The following is an 8,618-nucleotide window of genomic DNA, read 5'->3' on the forward strand; positions in this document are numbered from 1 at the left end:
CCAAGAATAGAAGTGGAGTACGAATTGACATGATTGATTTCTCTTTGCTTGTCATCCAAATCACAAGCTTTAATTATTGCCATGGTTTCAGCTAGACTAAGACGATTGAGATCCTTTGTTTTCTTGATAACAACAACATTCATATCCCATGTCTTAGGGAAAAAAATTAAGAAGCTTCTTGTTGATTTCAGATTTGGTAACCAATATTCCTGCAAAATTCATCTCAGTTGTGAGAGTAATGAACCTCTGCAGTTGAGCTTCAAGAGATTTTCCCAAGATATAATTAAACATATTGAACTTCTGTCTCAACATATCCTGGTGACTTTCTTTCATGTCTTCATTTCCTTCATAGACTTCAATTAATGCCTACCATAGAGCTTTGGCATACGTATATTCCCGAAAACCCTGAGTAATTTCTGGTGAAAGAGCCATAATGATTGTAGCAAGAGCTCTTTCTTGATCTTCAACCTTCGCAAAATCTTGATAAGTATAGTCTTCAATATCTTTATCAACAACTGTTCCATTTTCTAGAGTTGAGGTGATCCTAACAGGTCCTTTCAGAATGCTTCGCCAAACCTTGAAATCCTTCATTTTGATATATTTCTCCATCCGATATTTCCATTCCAGGAAACCTTCAGTAGATAACAGACGAGGAATACGAGTGGTTGTTCCTATTATGGAATCCAGTTCATGATGAATTGCTGAGTTTTGTGAGTCCATTTTAATTTTCTGATTTTTTTAATTAATTTTTATTATAAACTTGAAGAACCAAGAATTAAATGAAAATTAAATCAAGAAGACTGTTTACGGCCAAGAGTTTACGACTGTAAGCTTGAATACGGCTGGGGGTGTTTACGGCCGGAAGCTGTTTACGGCCGTAAATGAGTTTTCGGTCAGATCAGTTTACGACTTATGCAAATTAGCTATTTACGGCTATAGAGAGAGTTTACGACCGTACTCCCTTCAACAGAATAAACCAAAAACTTCTAGAAAAAGGCAAAACACAAGTTTTTCAGCAAATTGAGCGATGAAAACGTAGAATTATGCCTTGAATGATGAAGAACCTGAAAATCTTTTAACCGTGAGCACGATTGAAATTTGTTTTGACACCGACTTGCTCTTATACCAATTGTAAGGTCTCTAAAACTGAGAATCCAAATAGTGATCAAATAGATATCAATCGATCAAACAAAGAATGTAGTAGAAGAGAGATTAATCCAAGCATGCACACGTTTTATATCAAATAAACATCTAATACACCTTGAGGCCGTAAACAGTAAGAGACTCAATGATTTGTCAACAACTTGACAAGACAATGACAAGCCCTATATATAGGGGAAGTTGACCATAAACAGTTTTACGACCGTAAACCTGTTTACGGCCGTACACACTAGCTCAACCGTAAACTCTTACAAAACAAGTAAAACATGACCACGAACTTAACAAGACTTATACAAAAGATTGCCTATCCCAAACCACAAAATAATGACCTTTCACTTCTTTTCATTGGGCTCCTAGATATCTCAAAGTGTTGCTAAAGTGCTCCACAACTCAGGAAAAATCGAGGCTAGGTGTGCAAGAAAACTTCCAAAGAAGGAATGTTGAATGGTGTGGGAAATGAGATAGTTTCAATAGAGAAAGAATGTTGAACTCAAGGAGGTCGTCGCGCCAACAGACTAGGGCGCGTTACACCTCACGGGCGTGTTCGGTACTTTGATGTGCCATATGTTATTCGCTTGTTGGTTCATTTCGTTATGTCGGGTAAAGAGTTCGACATCCTCTTCGCCATGTGGCGCACTCTGGTGCTGTCACGTCACCCTCAACAGGTTTTTTCGTAGATCTTTAGAAAATCATAACTTTTGCATACGAGCTCCGTTTTTGACTTTCTTTATAACCTCGAAATTGTCTCTAAAAGTACTACAACTTTCGTTTAGGTCTCAACATCAAATTCTAACTCGATTTTAAATTCATATTTTATAGAGCTTACACTGTTAAAATCTGCGCAATAATCATATCTCTTTCACATGGAAATTTGAGAAGCAACTTTGAGGATAATTCCCTTGTGAGAGTTTGACACAGCGTGTTGGAGTCACCAAAACGGTGTGTCTAGTTAAGGAAAAGGCTCGGGTTTTATATAGGCAACACGGCGTGTTCCTCTTGGAAGATTGTGTTAATGGCTGGGAATGAAACCCCATTTTTTTCGGGTTTTGCCCCTTATTTAAAGGGAAGTGGAGGCTAGGGTTCACTCATCCTCAACCCCCATCAGCCCCTCAAGGCCTAAAGGAAACCCAAATCATCTCTCCCTCTCATTTTGAGCTAGTGTAGTGTTTTTGAAGCAAAAGAAGGAAGAAGGTGGAAGAAGGAAGCAAGGATCCAACAAGAAAGCTCCCATACATCAGTTTGGCACTCTTCTAGACCTTTGTAAGTGTCCAAGATCCGATTTTTATTCCTGCATGTTGCTAGCACTTGAGTTTTGTCCCTTTTTCTTCTTGTTCTTGAGTGAGGGAATGGTTGGATCTCATGAAGTCAACAACTTTATGAATCTCCAGGTTTAAGTGACCTTGTAAAGTCTTGGATCTGGCCTTTAGTCTAGTTTTGATTCCATGCATGGAGAGTTGGTCATAAATCCCCATTTTTGAACTATTTTAGGTTCAATACATGCATTATACATGCATATCTATAAAGCACCAACCTTTGGGATGGTTTGGTGTTAGAATCTCTTTTGGAAAGGATAGGTTTCAGACTTCAAGGATTTAGTGCTTATTAGTTATGCCCTTTAACCTTCAAGCCTTGTGGTTGGGTTTTTGGACCCTTGGAGTAGTTCCAACGGATAAAGTTGGAAACTTTATCCTTTTCGTTAGCATTTGGGTCTAGATCTGAGCCTTGGAGTCCCTGGGATCGAAGAAAATAGTTGAATGTATTAAGCTGCTGGAACTCGGGCAAACACGGCGTGTTGGCTGGAGTTTTCCCGATCGACTGGATGATATCGAAACACGACATGTTTGCTAGTAAACACGGCATGTTGGGTCAACATGGACTTTTGATCTTGACCTTTGACCAAGTTTGACCTTGAGGGTATTTTGGGTATTTTGGAATTCTGATGGAATTTGACCATTTGATGGATTTAGGTATTGTGTAGAGAGATGAGATTCGGAGTTGGGCCTCATCAGTTCTACTCAGTTTGCAAGGTGATTTTTCCTCACTATACTTTCGAGTCGAAGGCACCAAGGCCGCCCATTGGTTTGATAACCTGATATTGTTGATATGTTGAGTATGGAATATATATGCATGTTAGTTTTGATATGCTAGTCTAGTAGATCTATAGGAATACTTGTGATACTGTCTGTTTATCTGTATATGATATTATCTATTATATGTCACCATATTGTGTGGGTTGGGTTGAGGTTGTACTGCTCTGTGCGGTAGCCAACAAACCATTAAGCAATCCAGATATGAGCTAAGGGCCAGAGATAACATGCCAAACTCGTACCAAGGGATCATGAGCATTCCAGATACGAGCTGAGGGTCTGGAAGGGCATGCCAGACTCATACTAAGGGCTTAGTGGTATTCAGTCCTTGGACTGATTTGGTCAGGGAGCAAGCCAGACATAAGTTGTGGGCCTAAGGGGCAAGCCAGACTTATGTTGTGGGTTCAGGGGTAATCCAGTATGTTAGTTGTGGACCCATTGCATGCTGTTACTGTATATGTGTTATTTGTTATGTTGGTATTTTGGGGGAACTTACTAAGCTTTGGGCTTACACTTTTGGGTTATGTTTTAGGTATTTCAGATAATCACAAGAAGGCGAAGGCGTGCTCATGCACCTCCTCGTGTTTTGATTTATGACTTTGGGAAAACTTTGATATTTACCATGTTTTGAAAACTATTTTTGTAAACAATGATGATTGTGGATTGGTTTTAAAAGTTTAAATTTTTCATGAATTTTTTGGGTGTTACAAGTTGGTATCAGAGTCTTGGTTTGAGTGAATTGGAGGAACATACGTGTGAATCCAGTCTCAAACTAAGGAAAAAAAGGATTTTAAAAATGATTTTCAAATGGTTTTCAAAATAAACAAAGAGGGTGCAATGTGTATAATCACTCGGAGCCAGTAAGTAGACCCCAAATTACCACATAGTTATTTGAGATTATTTTTTGATATGTTAGAACAACATGCTAGTAATAAGAGAAGATCTTCAGGAATCGTATGATAGAATTTCCTGATATATGATGCCTTGTCTCTTGTAGAATGCCTTATTGATTGTTGTATGACTCATTGGTGTATGAACTAACTATGAGTGAATGCGCTAAGTCATATACTGCATGGGTTAATGACCTTAGGGTAAGGGACTTGGTCCTGCTGCGCAGCTCTTGCCTAAAATTGTTTAAGTTGTATAGTATGTGATAGTTATATCGCACCAATGGAGGGTCATGTGGCAGTTAGTGGTAGGGTTAGTTGTGTAGGGTCAGCCAGCTAGTCGCATTATGTTTACCCTGTCTCTAGGAAGCGAGGATAGAGTGTTTTAGTATGCTAGTGTGCGAGTATTGGTAGGGTGGATGTGATGATCCTCTGAGACAAATACGGGTAGGTGTGGAATGTAGTATGGGCCCGTACTACTGAAAGCACAAGACCCATACGCATAGCAAGGAAGTCATAACCCCTAGGGATTTGTTGGGAGTTGGCTCCCTGGTATGATATGCATTTCATATGATATTTCCCTGGTTTATGTTCAGTATGGTGATGTCGAGGTGATTGGAGGCAGGATCTGGATCAGGATAAGGAACTAGTGGCCAGGAGAGGCTGGTGTTGACCATTGACCAGATCCGGGAGATGATTACCGTGGAGGTTTTTTTGATTTTGCAAGAAGAATTGCCTGGTGTCGTGGATCGGATCACTGGCAGGTTTATTGCCAGGCTCGTGGAGTAAACTGCAGCTTTGCAGTCTGTAAGAGGTGCTGGTAATGAGATGGCTGATGGGGGAGATTTGGTTGTGGGGACACAACTAGAGAAGAGGAAGTGGGATCTCTTAGTAGAGGGCAAGGAGTTTCAAGTTGCTGACCTGGGTACTGGGAGTCAGGAGGATCATGAAGTGTGTGGCAAATGTAGGGGAACTCATGGATTTCCTTTTCACAAGTTCAAGTATTTCAGGTGTGGGGGGAAGGGGAATATGCAACGGGATTGTAAGAAGGATCAATTATGCTTTCTCTGTCACCAGGCAAGTCATTTCCAGTCCAACTGCCCTGCTTTGGGGGAGGAGGGAGTCCAAGTTCCAATGCTTATCGTTCCTCAAGAGGTCAAGGTCGATCCGCAAGAAATCTATGGTATGTAATTTGAACCTTAATTTTTTAATGATATTATGATTAAATTGTTCTTGATTGGTATTATATCTGCCTTAGAATCTTGCTGGGTGTGGGTGAGTGGTTTCTTCAGGTTAGTTCTCTATTTTTGCCTGATTTATGTATTGAAAATTTTCATATGCCATTTCCAATGGCAAGAGTCGTCGGCAGGTCGTACCTTGCTGGGCGGGATTTAGTTGTACAACGAATTGTCCCGGTTCTTTTGATGGATCCAGTTCAGGGTATGGGTTGGAAGTTTTAGGGTCAGAATAGCGGGAATAGTCCATCAGTGAAGTTGGAGTTTGAACGTGATAGCATTCATTCAGATAGGACCGACAGTTGTCCAGGAAGGAACCCTCGGGGGTCATTCGCTATGGTTGCTAGGGAATGAGCGATAGCAAAGGGTGGTAGATGGATAGAATCTAGAGATTCATTTTTGGTTGTGAAGTTAGGATAAAGGTTTGCCAGTTCAGAGCATGGAGTATGGTTTTAGTCGCCAGCAAAAACGACTTAAGGATTTGATGTGGTATCGTGAGAATGAGATTATCGGACTTGCTAGGATTTCGGGGAATATTCTTCGGGAATTCAGGAGTTGGGCTATCATTGATATCGGGTAGTAATGGAACGCTATTATTGGTAAGCACAGGTCACAGTCGATTTGTGAGGATAAGATGGATTAGGAATCTAACAAATTTTGTGGGATGGGAGAGATTCGGCGAATCCAAGTGGGGGAGAATCGATCAGGATCTTTGGAAGCTGACTCAGGTATGGCCCTAGGGTAAGTTTCAAATCCTAATCAAGAGGAATAGCAGGCAAGGAGTGTATGTTTAGAGCATAAGTAGGTATTGGTTTATGGTCTTGTAAGCATCCTTAATGATAAGTGTTTATGATTGGGAATTTTAGAGATCTTCAATTGAAATTTAGGATTTTCTTGGAATTTGTTTGATTCTTATCTAGAAGATCATCCTGTTTGTATTATTCATTCCTAGGGTCTGGGATGGTTGTACCTAGTTAAACCAAGTTGAGTTATACTTTGGTTTAACACCAGTGGGTGGTAGTTCGAACCCTAAGTAGGGGAGAACTGGGTATTCTTCTTGGAGGATCATCGATCTATTCGATTTGTGGCATTAAAATGTTGAATCATAGGGATTTTTGGTGAGAGTATGTGGGATCTTGGTTCGGGATTTGGTTAAGGAAAGGGTATGTAGTAAGTGGAAATCGAATGTATGTGTTAGGAGGTCCTTGGAATGCCTCTCAGCAGAAAGTAATTAGTCAAGGAACTCGTTGTAGCTACTGGTTCCTTTTGTGATTCCAACGAATGGATAGGGAGCCATTGGGATCACCCAGGTCGTGTGTAGATGGTGGAGGGAATTGTAAGCTAGGAGTAAGGATTTCAAATATTAGTCTAGCTTGGGCAGAGATTGGTTAAGGAATCAGTTTCAGAAATTGGTGTGTTCAGCCTCGCGAGGGTTTTGGTTCATTCGATTTTTGGTCGCACCGTTTGTCATTCAACAAAGGTTCTTTGAAGGTTTCTAGTGTGACAGTTGAAGTTCTATGGATTTCTCATATTTTCATCAAATTCAATATCTTTTATGTTCCCTTGGTCTCTAGGTATGCTTACCCTCAATAATGGTGTGGAATTTAGGTTCATAGCAGGCTTGGGTTCAACGGCTTTCAGGATCACTTTAGAAGCCTTCTCGAGTTGGTTTCATATCGATAGAATCTGTTCAGTCTCAAGCAAGTATGGGATCTTGTTTCGATCAATCATGAGGATGTCTTCTGGTAATGATTAAGGATTGTCATTCGTTATAACTCTGGTATTCTGCCTTTTTATATGAGGTTATGGGTTCCCTAAGGATGTGTATTATAGTAACTCATTGTGTGTATGAGGGCTGGAAAAGATATCTTTGGGGATTGGAATGGGCTATCCGCGTGATTGTTTTGGGTGATAGCCTTTGAATTTAATCATGGAGGCAGTCGTTATCCTGTTTCTCGGGTCATGGGTGATCATGACTTCGTCGGGCTCTGCATTGGTTACAACTAATCTGCGAAAGGAATTAGATGTGGTAAAGTTATGGCTCTATGGTGCGGTTGACGCTGAAAGGGATGTTGTTTAGGTCCCTGCATGATAGTAGAAAGAAGTTGAGAATCATTTGGTATGTGGTGTGAGTCGCGAGTCCAGGCGAAAGAGGTGATGTCGACGTGATTGGCGTAATAGAGAGAGCATTCTAGACATGGGCTGAGGGTCGGGTAAGGCATTCCAGACTCATGATGTGGGATCCGTGGCAATATAGACCTATGTTGAGGACCTCGTAACGGTACTCCAGACATAGGATGTGGGCCCAATGATCATCATTGTTGACTTCTTCTGATTATGGTACTTCGGTACTGGTGTATTGAGGAAAGTCAGGAGGCACACCATCAGTTAGTTTGGATAAAGGGAACAGTTAAAGGTTGTTGGGAGTACCAACCATATATCAGAAAGTCTCTCAGATTGGTGGCATTATAATTATATTTGATCGCAAGCTATTATGAAGGGTTTGATTATCAAGGTTGGGAACTGTTGGGTCAAAAATATGGTTTATACTTTGCTTTTCTAGGAAGTTTTATTTTTATGTAATGTTTATGAGTTTACGGTCAGATGGTTCGTTTACGGCCGTAAACTCATTTACGACCGTAAACCCATTAGGCCCATACTCCCCTTGTATATATATAGGTGTTAGAGGTAAGGAGTAGAGATTGATGAACAAAAAAGGAGTGTTCGGCCTAGATAGAGAGAGAAAAGAGTGTGTGCTGTGTGTGAATCTTGTATTTGGATCTACATTCTAATCATCAAATAATACAAGATTTATCATCTTCTTCTTCTCCTTCTCTTCTATTTGATTTGACATCATCCGTTTAATAGGGATTCTGCACCAATTAACAGATCTGATTGATACACAAGCAGATTGGGGACTTACAATTGGTATCAAAGCAAGGATTGTATCAGTCAATTTTGTCAGATCTGGAGCTTATTTTATCTTATTTTCGAAATATTTTTGCGTTTTTGGATAGATATCTGAAAAATAAGGGGGGTTCCTTCTTTGCATTTTTCATAAAAACAAGTTTTTGATCGAGTTTTGGAGCAAAAAAGGGTGAAAAACGTCGTTTTTTCGCGAATCTGTTGAAGGTTTACGGCCTTTGAAGGGTTTACGGCTGGAGTTTATGGCCGGAAACAGTTTACGGTCGGCGGCGGCGTTTACGGCTAGGGTTTCCCGGAGTTTACGGTCATCGGAGTTTACGGCC

Source organism: Lactuca serriola, chromosome 8 (assembly GCF_051521515.1).
Source record: "Lactuca serriola cultivar US96UC23 chromosome 8, Lser_US96UC23_V15, whole genome shotgun sequence".
Taxonomy (NCBI): Eukaryota; Viridiplantae; Streptophyta; class Magnoliopsida; order Asterales; family Asteraceae; genus Lactuca; species Lactuca serriola.